At 39.0% G+C, this 16,981-nt stretch overlaps 1 protein-coding gene across 1 annotated transcript in view; it reads right to left on the bottom strand.

Moving 5' to 3' along the window:
• Positions 1-16,981, bottom strand: part of PDE11A (phosphodiesterase 11A) — a 425,081-nt gene that overhangs the window by 348,843 nt on the left and 59,257 nt on the right. The window lies entirely within an intron of this gene.

Here is a 16,981-nt window from a genome sequence, read left to right as displayed (position 1 = left end):
CTACCTGGGGCCTCCCAGGGGGTACTTTGCTGCCTGCTTTTGTAATACAGCAGCACTTACCTTTGAGATTTTTTTCTCATTTCTAAACGGAGTATGCAGAATATGAAGGGGATGGGGGCAATGCTCCTCAACATTGTTGATTGGCAATGGAATCAGAATCTGCCAGGGAAAATAGCCTGTAATCATATCTAGCCAGGATATTATCCAGGGTACATGAGGGAAAAATAAAAGGAAATAATGGAAAATGACAAAAAGAAATGGCTTCATTTCCACCTCCAATACAGAAAAGAAGAAAAGGAAAAAAATAAACAGCCAGGTATATTTTAAAAATCAAAATACACTGTTAAAAATCATGAAATATGCTACAAAGTCATCTTCTATTTGAAATTTTCCAAGAAGGAATACAACGTAGCTTCTTTAAACAGAATATTCCATAATTTTGCTAAACATAGAAAAAACCCTCTAAAGTAGGCTGCAGGGTAATTTACTCTGGAACACCTCTCTTCTCTGCTCACTGAAACTGAACACTACTGTATTTGCAAATTCTGGCTTGAAGCACAACTTTTTGTAAAGCATGAGAACTGATCCTCAGCTCCTTTTCATCCTTGGGGTGGGGGAGAAATACATTAAAAACCATAACTTTAAAATGTTTTGTTATTTGTCAGTGAAAACATAAAAATGGGATAAAAGGAAAATATTAAATTATCTACTTCAGAGTTGAATGTATTCAAAGTAATCATTAAAATAATAATAATAATTCCTATAACTCAGCCTGTTCGTTTTCTATATTTCTTACAGACATAAAGCTCAAACTCTGTTTCAGGTATTCATGAAAAGCTAAAATGCCAAAAGCCAATGTAATTTAGAAATAATGTTTCACTCAATAACACACTCTCCTCCAAATGTATTAAGTATGCAGACTCTCAAATTTATTAAACATCCCTACACATGCATCAGATATAGCACAATCTGTGTGTTTATGAGTCTCTGAAGTGAAGATGACACAATAAGAAAATAACAACCACCCACCAAGAATCTCCACATGCCACGTGGACATGCACACAAGTCAGGTGATCCTGGACACATTATTAAAATCTCTCATAGTCAGTTTTCCCATCCATAAAAAGTGAAAGTGAAAGTCACATCCAACTCTTTGCAACCCCATGGACTATATAGTCCATGGAATTTTCCAGGCCAGAATACTGGAGTGGGTAGCCTTTCCCTTCTTCAGGGGATCTTCCCAACCCAGGGATCAAACCCAGGTCTCCCACATTGCAGGTGGATTCTTTACCATCTGAGCCACAAGGGAAGCCCAAGAATACTGGAGTGGGTAGCCTATCCCTTCTCCAGCAGATCTTACTGACTTAGGAATAGAACAGGGGTCTTCTGCATGGCAGGCAGATTCTTTGCCAACTGAGCTATCAGGGAAGCCCATCCATAAAATGACAATAATAATAATTACCCAAAGGTTTGCTGCGGATTAAATGAGATACTGAATACAAACCATGTATCACAGAGTAATAGTTTCTGTTATTGTCTTGTTTAAGAAGAAAACCAAACACCGAGAGACAATGCATGCTCTTTTAAGGTCTATAATTTGCCTTAAGTTCTTTAGCAAAGATACTGTGAAAATACGTGTGCTTGTAGAGCAGACTAGGTTTAAAATGCTATGAGGGAACAGACAGTTGCCCTTTCAAGGATTTATGCTTCAGGAATAATCAGAAAATCATACTCAAATGTGGTTACCAAAAGCGCTCCAGTGATCTCTGTTGTTGTTGTTTAGTTGCTAAGTTATTTCTGACTCTTCTGTGACCCCATGGACTGTAGCCTGCCAAGCTCCTCTGTCCACGACATTTCCCAAGCAAGTATACTGGAGTGGGTAGCCATTTCCTTCTCCAGGGGATCTTCCTGATTGATTCAGGGATCAAACCCATGTCTCCTGCATTGGCTGGTGGATTCCTCACCACTGAGCCATCGGGGAAGCCCCTCCAGAGATCTTTACCTACCATCAATAGTGCGGGTGGGATGAATTGAGGGAATAGCATTGAAACATGTATATTACCATATGTGAAATAGATCTCCAGTCCAGGTTTGATGCATGAGACAGGGTGCTCAGGGCTGGTACACTGGGATGACCCTGAGGGATGGGATGGGGAGGGAGGTGGGATTGGGGTTCAGGATGGGGGACACACGTACACTCATGGCTGATTTATGTGAATGTATGGCAAAAATCACTACAATATTGTAAAGTAATTAGCCTCCGATTAAAATAAATGAATTAATTTACAAAACAAAAAAAAAAATAGTGCAGGGCTTTTATCAGTGTTAGAGATGGACTTTCACTGGTGAAATTAGTAGCTTGTTAATCAGCACAATGGATATTAGATATGGACTCTATGAAACTAGTAGTATTCAAGATATGTATATTGGTAATAATATTCTAGAGACCCCTCAACCTCTTGTATTAATAAGATGTAAAAATCTAGCAAATTCCAAAGGTGATGTATCCTTAGGGACAGACTCTGAGGCTGTCCAATCCTGCCACTGGGTCAAAGGGTCTGGCTGCCTGATACCCACCACAAGAGCTACCAGATTCTGCTTCTGACACAGTGCCAGTGGTATTTAGAGCACCTAATAAATTGTGGAAAATTCTGAAAGAGATGGGAATACCAAAGCACCTGACCTGCCTCTTGAGAAACCTGTATGCAGGTCAGGAAGCAACAGTTAGAACTGGACATGGAACAACAGACTGGTTCCAAATAGGAAAAGGAGTATGTCAAGGCTGTATATTTTTACCCTGCTTATTTAACTTATATGCAGAATACATCATGAGAAATGCTGGGCTGGAAGAAGCACAAGCTGGAATCAAGATTGCTGGGAGAAATATCAATAACCTCAGATATGCAGATAACACCACCCTTATGGCAGAAAGTGAAGAGGAACTAAAAAGCCTCTTGATGAAAGTGAAAGGGGAGAGTGAAAAAGTTGGCTTAAAGCTCAACATTCAGAAAATGAAGATCATGGCATCTGGTCCCATCACTTCATGGGAAATAGATGGGGAAACAGTGTCAGACTTTATTTTTTGGGGCTCCAAAATCACTGCAGATGGTGACTGCAGCCATGAAATTAAAAGACACTTACTCCTTGGAAGGAAAGTTATGACCAACCTAGCTAGCATATTGAAAAGTAGAGACATTACTTTGCCAACAAAGGTCCATCTAGTCAAGGCTATGGTTTTTCCAGTAGTCATGTATGGATGTGAGTTGGACTGTGAAGAAAGCTGAGCGCCGAAGAATTGATGCTTTTGAACTGTGGTGTTGGAAAAGACTTGAGAGTCCCTTGGACTGCAAGGAAATCCAACCAGTCCATTCTGAAGGAGATCAGCCCTGGGTGTTCTTTGGAGGGAATGATGCTAAAGCTGAAGCTCCAGTACTTTGGCCACCTCATGCGAAGAGTTGACTCATTGGAAAAGACTCTGATGCTGGGAGGGATTGGGGGCAGGAGGAGAAGGGGACGACAGAGGATGAGATGGCTGGATGGCATCACCAACTTGATGGACATGAGTCTGAGTGAACTCCAGGAGTTGGTGATGGACAGGGAGGCCTGGCGTGCTGCGATTCATGGAGTCGCAAAGAGTCGGACACGACTGAGCAACTGAACTGAACTGAAAACAAAGAGAGCTTAAATTTCATGAAACTTACTAAACAGGGTATAGGAACTATTTGACCCAACTTGCCAATACATTTTGTTAGATAAATGTCTTTTTATGTAGCAGATTTTGGTCTGAGACCTGTAAAAACAAGTAGCAAAGTTGTAGGAAAGCAGTCATCTCCTATCAACTGCAAGCTTCGGGCAGCTATTATGATGTATTTAAAAGCTATTACTAATAAACTAGTAGTTGTGTGTGATCAAATTGGCTTAGGTCAGTTTGCATTATGATGGTCTCTCTTCTAGTTAAAAAAACATGTTCACTTACCAATGGCTAATTAATTCTTGTGAAATACATGCACACACAGAATAAATCAAAGAAGTTTGAAATAAAGTGAAATCAGAAATCAAAGGAATGCAATTTTTAAAAATTATAATATTGAAGCTGGTGAAGTTTCAGTGAGTTGATATACTGCTATTGGCATTATGTATTAATACAATTTTCTGGGAGAAAATGGGTGAAATGTATCAAGAATATTAAAAAGAAGTTCCACAAATGAGCACATGAAAAGATCCTCAACATCAGCCATCAGGACAAGGCAAATCAAAACCACAATGAAACACTAGTTCATACCCAGTAAAATGACTAAAATCAAAATGACAGGTGCTAGGAAACTGGTCAACCACATATAAAAGAGTGAAACTAGAACACTTTCTAATATCTTACACAAAAATAAACTCAAAATGGATTAAAGTCCTAAATGTAAGATCAGAAACTATAAAACTCTTAGAGGAAAACATAGGCAGAACACTCTGACATAAATCACAGCAAGATCCTCTGTGACCCACCTCCCAGAGTAATGGAAATAAAAACAAAAATGAACAAATGGGATCTAATTAAACTCAAAAGCTTTTGCAAAATGAAGGAAACTATAAGCAAGTTGAAAAGGCAACCTTCAGAATGGGAGAAAATAATAGCACACGAAAAAACTAACAAAGAGTTAATCTCCAAAATATACAAGCAGCTCATGCAGCTCAATACCAGAAAAATGAACAACCCAGTCAGAAAGTGGGCAAAAGAACCAAACAGACATTTCTCCAAAGAAGACATACAGATGGCTAATAAACACATGAAAAGATGCTCAAAGTCACTCATTATTAGAGAAATGCTAATAAAAAACAATGAGTTACCATCTTACGCCGTTCAGAATGGCCACCATCAAAAAGTCTACAAACAATAAATGCTGGCGAGGGTGTGGAGAAAAGGGAACCCTCTTACACTGTTGGTGGAAATGCAAACTGGTACAGCCACTACGGAGAACACTGTGGAAATTCCTTTAAAAACTGGAAATAGAACTGCCATGCAACCCAGCAATCCCACTCCTGGGCATACACACCAAGGAAACCAGAATTGAAAGAGACATAGGTACCCCAGTGTTCATTGCAGCACTGTTTACAATAGCTAGGACATGGAAGCAACCTAGATGTCCATTGGCAGATGAATGGATAAGGAAGTTGTGGTACATATACACAATGGAATATCATTCAGCTATTAAAAGGGACACATCTGAGTCAGTTCTAATGAGGTGGACGAAACTGGAGCCTATTATACAATGATTGAAGTGAGTCAGAAAGAGAAACACAAATACTGTATATTAATGCATATATATGGAATTTAGAAAGATGGTAACAATGATCCTATATGCAAGGCAGCAAAAGAGACACAGACATAAAGAACAGACTTTTGGACTCTGTGGGAGAAGATGAGGGCGGGATGATTTGAGAGATTAGCATTGAAACATGCATATTACCATATATACAATAAAATAGATGTCCAGTGCAAGTTCAACGCATGAAGCAGGGCACTCAAAGTCGTTGCTCTGGGACAACCCAGAGGGATGGGGTGGGGAGGGAGGTGGAAGCAGGGTTCAGGTTCACAGTGAACCTGTGCCTAATTCATGTCGAGGTATGGCAAAAACCATCACAACATGTAAAGTAATTATCCTCCAATTAAAATAAATTAATTTTTAAAAAAGTATTGCCAAGGATCTGGAGAAATTGGAATAGTCATACATTGCTGGTGGAAATGTAAAAATAGTGCTGCCAGTTTGGGAAAGTGTCTGGTAATTCCTCAGAAGGTTAAACATTAGAGTTACCATATGGCCCAGCAATTCTCTTCTTAGATTTGTCTCCAAGAAAAATGAAAACATATGTTCACACAAAAACTTGTATGTGAGTGTTCACAGCAGCATTATTCATAATAGTCAAGAAGTGGAAACAACTCAAACGTTCATCAACTGATGAATGGATAAATAAAATGTGGTATGTTCATGCAATGAAGCATTATTTAGGCACAAAAAGAAATACTAATAGTACAGATAAATGCTACAACATGGATGAATCTTGAAATCATTATGCTCAGTGAATGAAGCCAGCCAAAAAGGGCCACACACTGCATGGCTCAATTTACATAAATTGCCCCCAATTGGCAAACCCATAGAAACAGAAGGTAGACTGTCAGTAGCCTAAGACTAAAAGAGCTGGGGGCAAATGGAAAGGGACTATTAATGGACATGGGGTTGCTTTTGGGGTGATTAAGGCATCCTACATTTGAATGTGGTGATAGTCACAGATCTCTGCAAATATACTAAAAGCCATTGACTTGAGCACTCTAAATGGGTGAATTGTGTGGTATGTGAATTACATCCCAATAAGGTTTTTATTAAAAATTAATGTTCAAAAGAAACAAAGGCAAAAAACAAATGTGACCTATTTAAAATTTAAAAGCTTTCGCACAGCAAAGAAAACCATCAACAAAATGAAAAAGAAAAACTACTGAATGGAAGGAAATATTTGCGAATGATGTGACCGATAATGGGTTAATATCCAAATATACAAACAGCTCACACAACTCCATATCAAAAAAAACAAATAACCTGATTTATTAATAAAAATGGGTAGAAGACCTGAAAAGAAAATTTCCCAAAGAAGACATACAAATGGCCTACAAGTGCATGAAAAAATGCTCAACATCCTTAATCATCAGAGAAATGCAAAACCACAAGATACTGCCTCACATCTGTCAGAAAGGTCATCACTAGAAAGACCACAAATAACAAATGTTGGTGGGGATGTAGAGGAAAGGAAAGTCCAGTGCACTGTTGGTGGGACTATAAATTGGGGCAGCCACTGTGGAAAAGACTATGGAGTTTCCTCCTCAAAAAATCTACAGAACTACTGTATGACCCAGCAATTATACTGCTTGATATGTGTGCAAAGAAAATGAAAACAATAATTCAAAAAGATACACACACCCAAATGTTCATAGGAGCATTATTTATAATAGCCAAGATATGAAAACAAGCCAAGTGTTCATCAACAGATAAATGGATAAAGAAGATGTGGCACGTTAGCCATAAAAAAGAATGAAATTCTGCCATTTGCAACAATATGGATGGACCTAGAGGGAATTATTCTTAGTGAAATAAGTAGACAGAGAAATACAAATACTGTATATATCGCTTATTTTTGAAATCTAAAAAATAAAATAAATGAATGCATATAACAAAACAGAAACCAACTTACAGATGCAGAGAACTAGTGGCTGCCAGAAGGAAGAGGAAGGGGGAAGGGGCAAGACAGGGGTTTGAGACTGAGAGATACAAACTACCATTACAAAATAAATAAGCAACAAGGATATATCATACAGCACAGGGAAATATAGCCATTATTTTTGTAATAACTTTAAATGGAGTATCATCTATTAAAAACACACTGAATCACTATGATGTACACCTGAAACTAACATATTATAGATCAAATATGCTTCAATTTTTAAAAAATCTCACACTCAAAAAAGAAAAACAAAAAACTACCTGAACCAGTAATCCTAAATTTGAACCGTAGAAAATTGTAAATGTTTTTGACCTACAAAATAGTGACTTAATGTAGCTATCCTATGATGAAGTCCTAGATTCATTTATAAAAAGTTCATTAGTTATAATTTTATTATAACATGATTTTGGAAAAAACTTAAATGCTGAGGGATGATTAATAAATCATTGCATAATTACATGATAGAAGATAATGATAATAGGAATTGTGCCTTGAAAAATCAAAGCACAATAAAATGTCATGCATACTTTATACTTTATTTGTAAGTAAAAATAAAGAAATATAAGGAAATACATCAAGAATATTAACAATATTCTCTCTGCAAATTAGGATGATAGGTGATTTTATTTTTTTCATTTTTGTACTTTAAAAATGTAATAAGTTTGTATTACTTTTATAATTAAAAAATAATAATATCATGAAAGGAAAGGAAAATAAACCAAGAAAGACAAATATGCTCAGATCAAAGGTAGTCATTTGGAATTATATTCTTTTTTTAATTAAAAAGAATTTGACTTAAGTTTTCAAATTCCAATTTAAGTATTTCATCATTCTAAGGCGAAAAAAGTAACCTTGTTCTTTTATTCAGACAACAAAACACTACTTATTCAAAGATATTATCTGTCTTAATTTGAAATCTCCAGTAAACAAGAATTCACAACACCCTGTTCTAGTTCTTTAGTAATCATTCTTCTTTCCAACAAGTGCTTATTTAATTCTAATCTGTGATTGCATATCACTCTCCTTTATCCAAGCCCTGTATAAATCTGAGATAGAGTTTATGAGACAGTTTTTTTTTTTTTTTTGTCATTTTGCACTTTTAGAAGTGACTTCACTATAAGACTGTTTCATAACCTGCCAAATATTAAAAGCCATGGACATACTGGTCTCTGAAAATCAGAATACCCTGAACTCCTCTCAGCCTTCCACCTTTTCCTCCCATATGCCCCAGAGTCCTGTCTGTCCAGCACTATATGTCAGCAGCCTGACCATGTCAGGTCAAGATCATCACATTTTCGTAACTTCTCCAATTCAGGTGATGGTAAATTGATCCTGTACTTACAGCTTGATACCCCCTGAGAAGATGCAGTACCAAGATATCTGAGGTGAACGTAATGGACAACACTTTTTGTACTTCAAGTGCTTAAGGCAGCCTAGAGGGACACACATCTTGAGTGAACATCTGAAGTTTAGAGGGAAAAGAGATTCAGTTGAGGAGTCCATCACAGTTTACCATAGGTACTGAAGAGAAAGCTTTGGCTCAAATCTTGCTCCAGCCTAGTGAAAGATCCTATTGTACTGCAAACATTTTAATCTTACCTAAACTTAATTAAGCACAGTCGTATGAATAAAAGTTACAGAAAAAAAATGGTTGAATTACCTTAATTATAAGAATTATATTTCTAATCACTACTTGAAGTTATATACTCACATATTTACTTTGTATATTGTCTGTCTATGGAGAAGGCAATGGCACCCTACTCCAGTACTCTTGCCTGGAAAATCCGATGGGCGGAGGAGCCTGGTGGGCTGCAGTCCATGGGGTCTCGAAGAGTCGGACACGACTGAGCGACTTCACTTTCACTTTTCACTTTCATGCATTGGAGAAGGAAATGGAAACCCACTCCAGTGTTCTTGCCTGGAGAATCGCAGGGACGGGGGAGCCTGGTGGGCTGCGGTCTATGGGGGTCGCACAGAGTCGGACACGACTGAAGCGACTTAGCAGCATACCATAAGAATGTAAATTCTGAAAGGGCAGGAATTTTTGGCTCTTATTAAGCAGTTTAACCCCCATACTTGGAACAGTGCCTCAAACATAGTAGTATTTACTAAGTAGACACTCAATAAGTAGTGAATGAATGCATAGCTCTTTCACAATGAAACATCATTTGGCCATTAAAAATGATGTTCGGATTAATGACCATTCAAAATCCCTCTGATTCTGCATTGTAACAGTTACAGCCCTGTAACTTACTTAGTTCATTTATTTATATCTTGCTCGTTCAGGTCCCTGCTAAGTGCAAACTACCGAACAAGGTTCTGCAAAGTATATGGAAAGAGATAGAAAGGGCAAGCACTTATCATCTCCTTGGTAACTCTTAGAAATACAAAAAGAGAAGCTCAAAAAGCAGGAAGTCACAAAAGCCAACATATGACACTGTAGTTTTTGCAAGGGACATGTATATCTGCCAACATACCAAACATTATTTGCATCTGAAATACAAAATACACTATGTAGGTATTGTCTTTAATTTTGTCAACTGGTGTGTCATTGATTTTCTTAGCTCCTAAATATTCAGTCATTATATCTTTGCTCAATGAATGGTTAGTTAAAATCCAACTGCAATCACTGGGGTCATCTGAAAAAAAATGTTAAACTATAAAACATTAGGAACTACTATTAAGGAAAAATAATAATCGCTTTTGGAATACTGCCTACTTAAGATGACAGGATTTGACTTAAACCTTGAAAGAGGATGAAGAAGAGAAGAATTTTGTGCAGTCAGATAAGAATACAAGTAAAGGTATGGGAGTAGGAAACACATGACCAAACTGGGGCAGAGTGACCAATTTTTTAGAGCAATAACCCTTAATCTGGGCCCCAGCAGGCAGACTCCCATTCTTACGCCACCATTAGATCCTGCCTAAGGATAAGGCAGAGAATAGTGCTGAAAGTCTGGGACAGTTCTCCAATAGGAAAAAACGCCCTTAAATTTAACCAGAGTTCTGAGTTACTCTATTAGTAATAGTTTTTTTCTTGTAAATCTTGTTTATTTCTGAAATCCTCAGTCAGATTTAGTCCAGGGAATACACAGAACATAAAACAGGTCTCTGAAGCTCTGTAGCTTCACAGTGATCACCTAGGACCTGGATAATAGATGTTAAAAGGCAAATAGTACAGTGACTAACAGCTTGAATGTAGATAAGACAGTACAATTAACAAGTTGTATTATTCAATCCACATTTTTCCAGGATTGAAATCTTATTAATGAAATATAACTTGAAATCAAGAGCTGTATTCCAAAACTTTTTAAACCTTTTGTCAAACACTGATTTTTTCATTCTAATTTTATTGCAACAGTTTTGAAAATCTAACTTAATTGGACTATAGACAGGAAACAGGGGGAAATGAGATGAGGACCAAAAGGCCACATGTTCAAATTAGTTTGTTTGAACTACTGCTCGTTCAGTATTTGGGTATCTAAATGATAGCGCAGGATTACAAGAAAACACATAAACCTGCCTAGCAGAGTTATGGAGAAGGCAATGGCACCCCACTCCAGTACTCTTGCCTGGAAAATCCCATGGACAGAGGAGCCTGGTAGGCTGTGGTCCATGGGGTCACGAAGAGTCTGACACGACTGCGCGACTTCACTTTCACTTTTCACTTTCATGCATCGGAGAAGGAAATGGCAACCCACTCCAGTACTCTTGTCTGGAAAATCCCATGGACGGAGGAGCCTGGTAGGCTGCATGCAGTCCATGGGGTCACGAAGAGTCGGACACAACTGAGTGACTTCACTTTCACTTTTCATTTTCATGCATTGGAGAAGGAAATGGAAACCCACTCCAGTGTTCTTGCCTGGAGAATCCCAGGGACGGGGGAGCCTGGTGGGCTGCCGTCTATGGGGTCGCACAGAGTCGGACACAACTGAAGTGATTTAACAGCAGCAGCAGCAGCAGCAGCAGAGTTATAATACCACTAGCCACACATGTAACAAGGTTTTTTAAACACAATGATTTGAAAAGCACTTTTGAAAAGTACCTTCATAGAGAAACTAACTCTTTATAGGATGACAGAAGAAACCTGTCCATCTTCACTTCCTTAAGTTGATTTTATTAAACCGACTAGTAATTTGGGGATTGTCTATTATGGCAGAGTTGGAGCTTACAGACACATCTAAAGGCTTTCTGAAAAAAAAATCAATTCTATACCACACCAACTCCATGCAAGACAAACATCTGCGAGCTGCCTCCACTCTTCTGGGACCACCAATTTGTTACCCCTATCAGCGTGATGTATCAACATCCTTCTGCCCCACTAATGTGAACTTTAGTACCTTTAGCACCGTTGATATCTCACCAGGCTCCTAAACATTAGCCTTCATAAAACCAGGAACAATTTAAAAATGTAAGATCAAGAGCTTATGAAATCCTCACTTTGTCTGACTGTGGCTATCTCAGGCCTGTTGCAAATAACAAAACTCCAGCTTCTGCAAGACTCATTAGCCTTATCCATGCACCATCCTCAACACCAGTTGGCAGGGCAACATCACCCGTAACAAGTTCTTGGAATGTGGCCAGTCCCAGGGCAGGCTAACTCGGCTGGCTATACCCCAGCTCTGCAGGGTATCTGAACATGCTGGCACGAAGAAGAGCAGCAGGGTAGCTGAACACTCTGAACGACAAGCTGGAGAGAAGTGATCACAGGCTAAAGAAACCCTGTGAGATAAGCCAGAGAAGGACTTCAAGCCACAAGTTCTTATAAGATGGTCGTTGGAAAGGTTGTCAGAAAGCATTTAACAGGAGGCTTCCTGTGTGCTGTTTTGGATCTGTCAGGAATTCTCTGCTCCTTATTAATTCCTGAATATTCAGGAATTAAGAGGAGAAGCAAGCCTCTCCCTGGACTGAGGAATCCAGGCCATTTCCTTCATTAGCGTTTCTATATGGTGATAAGCACCCTCTTCCGTCTTGTGAACCATACGGTAAAAGTGATTGTTTACAAATCTCTCTCTTTAATATGGATTGCCTATGTTTTGTAAGTCTGGAATTTTAATCTTTATCTTTGCTGAGAATAACTACTTTGTAAGACAGTATATATGCCCACACCATGTTGATTAAAACACCTTTGCTCCATCAGAGCTCTGGTCCCCATGTCTTTCTTTCTTTCTCTCTCTCTCTCTTTCAGGCTGATCCCCTGGAGCGCAGAGGCTCTCTGAGTTCACTTTCCTGCCCAGGCTTCTAAGACCCTCTTGAGAAGGTGCTCTGTGCCTTCACCCCATCGAGAGGGTGCCCGAGGCCTCCGTGAACAGAGCAAGCCCTGTGCAGGGGTTTTATTGGCTTTCTGTGTAAACCAAGGAATATCAGCCTCTTTCTCTCCTTTACTTTCTTATCATCGACTCTGGACCACCAGGTTCCGGTCAATTAAAGGACCTCAACAGAAAATAACTGCAATGGACATATTCCTCACTCAACAATGCCATAATAAACAGCTCCTTTGGGGCTCAGTTAATGACAAGCTAGGAAGGGCGGGTAAGAGCGCATGCTTATTTCCACACCCCAGGTTTCCTCTGTTGTGCCCATACATCTTGAGACATCCCAGATATTTGCTCCCATCCAGGTCTCATTATTTTATTTTGCAAGATAACACCTACTTTTACTCACTCAGGAATAATGAAGTGATCAATTAATTGGATGCAAGGAGTCTAATCATACCACCTCAATCAGCGAGTGTATATGTATCACAGAAAAACAGGAACATATGCTGGAAATCATGAAGTGAACCAGGAAATTCTGATCATCTCTTGGGTATGATTTACCTGTAGGTGCACTAGCAACATGAATTGCCAAACTAATAATTTGCCATTATGTAACTTAAATTATTAAATTATGTGCATGTGGTAGATTATATCTCATACAAACCCTGACCATAACTGATAACATTATTGCTAATTATGCAAGAACTTTAAATAACATGATGATTTAAAATAATTGAAAGCGAAGTTTTTAGGCAGAGCCAGGATAACCATCTGTCAGGTAGATTCCTGCTTTGGATGAGGACAGGGGTTGTAGGAAAAGGACTTGATGACCTTTCTGGGGGCCACCATCGAATATTACATGATACAGCACAGTCACTGAAGCATACGCATGTATAGAGTATAAGAAACACAATAGGATCCCATGCACGATTATGTTAGAGATGTAAATAGGCTAGAAATGAATGTACCACATTTAATTTTTAATTTATCCCAGGCAAATAACTTACCAATTCTCATATGGCAAAATGTGTTGGAATTACACCAAACATAACACAGCTGATAGTCTCCAGAAGTTGACATTTTAAGATATCAGGATATACAAATCACATTATGCTAAATGTGCAATAAATTTACCGCTATGCATATGAATGATGACATAGCAGTTATATGTATAAACTAAAATAACAAATAGAGTTCAAATTTTATTCATTTGGATTGGAGTAGATGGTGAGATTTCAGCTCATTATTGATAAGAGCTTTACATCTATCATCTACTTAACTCCTCACAACAACCCCAGGAGGTCCTGAGGCTAGGAGGAATTGGCCTTAGCAGAAGGTCATTCTGCTAATCCGTGCCAGGCAAAGACTTGAACCAGCCTGGAAGGTCATCTGATCTGTGCCCCTCACCAACAGTGAACACTGCACTTTTGCTTCCCTCCCTTGTCTCCTTACTTGTAGGCAACGATGAAAATTTTGCTGCTGGAGTTGATACTGGTAAATGTGGGAGGAGGTTCTCTGAAGCCTGCCTGGCAGACTAAGGAAAACTAATTTGAGTTTTTAAATGTGAATTGAACAAAGTTGGCAGGTGTCTGTGAGGAGAGGTATGGGTATGCTGCTCCCTTTATAAATGGGCTCAATATATCTGAAAGCTATTTGATAACTTGAAATAAGAGCTATAAAACTTTTCTTGCTCTTTGACTCAGTAATTTCAGTCTCTGGAATACACCTCAAGGAAATAACACAAAAGAAAATGGTAATTTGTTCAAGATGTTCATTCAGGAGTTATTTGTCTTAGTGAAAAACTAGAAACAACCCAAATTTACAGTAATAAGACAAGAACTAAGCAAGCTAAATTATATAGACAAAGAAGAAAATTCATAATCCCTAAAAATGGCAAATGAAGGCTACATTTGTATGTGGACACATACGTAAGAAATAACTTTAAATTAGAAAGTAGAATACAAGTTGGTATAAGTATAATCTTGTACAATCAAGTAAAACAGTATGTGTATAAACAATCATACAAGAGGACTGTAAATTTATAAAGAAGTATAGCCCTCATTTTGTTGTTGAAATTTGGACAGTGGAACTGGCACATAGATTGTGCTTAATAAAAACTTACAGACTTATATTATACAAAGGTAATCCTTTAACTAAGACCTGACTGTATCTCACATAGATTAACATTGCTTCAGTACAAGCTAATCTTTTGCGAAGACTTACCAAGTGCTAGGTTCTCTTCCAAGTTCTTTCCTTGTATTTTCTCATTTAATTCCCCTATTATCTCAGGAGATAAGTATTTTTATTATATTCTCTCCTAAAAGGAGGAAATTGGAGCACAGAGAAGCTAAATAACTTGCCCAAGGTTACACAGGCTATGGCAGAGTTCAAATTTCAACCCAAGGACACTCGTCCCCTGGAGGAGGAAATGGCAACCCACTCAGTATTCTTGCCTGCGAAATCCCATGAACAGAGGAGCCTGGTGGGCTACAGTCCATGGGGTCACAAAGAGTTGGACGCGACTGAGCACCCAAATCACCGCCACGCTCCCTATCTGGCCTGTATGACCCATTGGGCCACAGTGTTTTCTCTTACATGAAAAAAAAAAGTATCTAGATCTTATTCTTTCCTGTTAATCATTTCTAGAATTTATTTTCTGCTTTTCTTCCTCCTCGCTCCTGTTTGGTTTATTCTAGAATTCTTGTGGTAAATAACAATCACCCCAGATACAGCATTTGAGATAAAAATACTCTCCATCTAGTTGTCACTGTAATAATATAACCTATGTGGCCTAGGTGATTGATAGAGGTTTCTTTCCAAGAAGTGAGACTTGGGTAAGGGTTTTTAATCAGGTGAGGAAACTGTGGAGCCTGGAAAATAAAATGCTGCTGCTACTGCTGCTGCTGCTGCTGCTAAGTTGCTTCAGTTGTGCCTGACTCTGTGCGACCCCATAGATGGCAGCCCACAAGGCTCCCCCGTCCCTGGGATTATCAAGGCAAGAACACTGGAGTGGGTTGCCATTTCCTTCTCCAATGCATGAAAGTGAAGAGTGAAAGTGAAGTGGCTCAGTCGTGTCCAACTCCTAGCGACCCCATGGACGGCAGCCTACCAGGCTCCTCCGTCCATGGGATTTTCCAGGCAAGAGTACTGGAGTAGGGTGCCATTGCCTTCTCCAAAATAAAATGCTACTTACATTTAAATTTCTTTAAATTTAGTAAATTTCTTACATTTAAATGTAAGAAATAAGCTGTCTGGGAATAAGTGACAAATATAGAGGAACACTTTGAAACTTTTTGGGAATTATGTTTACATTTGTCTAGTTTCTTATACTTTGCAAAGTATTTGCTAGTTATCACCTTATTAAGCTCTCATGCTGTAAAACGGTAGACAGTCTAGTTGACCAAACAGGAAACTGAAAGTCAGAGTTTAAGTGGCTCACCCAAAGCAGGCTACTTGTCCTTAGCCAGGCTGAAGCTTGGGCCTAGCCCTCATTCTCAGCAGAGCAAAGCACTGATGCTGTTCTAGACAGGAACAAGGCCCTCTGCAGACCTTCCCTTTCAATTATCCAGAGTTTATGCAGTCCTAGATTCTAAGTACAAATCCACTGAGAAAAGTCCAGAAACCAAATCTAACATAAATGGAATCAGAGATGAGAATTAAATATATAACGGAATCCTCTTAAATGAAGGAGACAGAGTCAAAGCAAGACTAATATCTGTGTATCAACTCAACTATTTGGGAGATGCTATTACGTTTGGAAAAACCAAACTCAAATCCTCCTATAAGTCCTTTTTATGTCCCTGTGAAAGTTGCTCAGTTGTGTCTGATTCTTTGTGACCCCACAGACTGTGGCCCGCCAAGCTCCTCTATCCATGGAATTCTCCAGGCGAGGACTCTGGAGTGGGTAGCCATTCCCTTCTCCACTGTATATTCCCATCCCAGGGATTGAACCTGTGTCTCCTGCTTTGCAGGCAGATTCTTTACCATCCAAGCCATCAGCGAAGCCCATAAGTCCTTATAGGAGGTGTATTATTATAAGACTGTCATCTTTGGTACAAAAGGAGCAAAATAAAACGTTTGTTCTATCTGCACATTCCACGGAAATATTTGCATAGTGAATGACGTAGACTGCATTTTACGTGTTCCTAAACAGCGTCACCTTCTCACCTAGCTTTGTCTTAAAAAAGCTTTCTTCAGAGGTCTGATCAGAGGCCATCTCCTCCAGGAAGCCTCTTCAGAGTCTTCGAGGGAGCCTCGCTCTCCCTTTCCTAGGCACTCACAGCAGTCCTAGAATATCTAATTGCTGACCTCCCCTTCTTCCTTGTGCAGACCACGCAGCACAGCACGTCTGGAATTTACCTTTGCTTCTCATGGCCCAACACAAGTACTCTGCACCCTGTAGCTGATTATTGAACGGGTAAGACCTTGCCTGAGGTCCTATCACACAGCAAGACTTTATC

The sequence above is a fragment of the Bos indicus genome, chromosome 2 (genome assembly GCF_029378745.1).
Source record: "Bos indicus isolate NIAB-ARS_2022 breed Sahiwal x Tharparkar chromosome 2, NIAB-ARS_B.indTharparkar_mat_pri_1.0, whole genome shotgun sequence".
In the NCBI taxonomy this organism is placed as follows: Eukaryota; Metazoa; Chordata; class Mammalia; order Artiodactyla; family Bovidae; genus Bos; species Bos indicus.
This window is presented reverse-complemented; position numbering and strand designations above follow the sequence as displayed.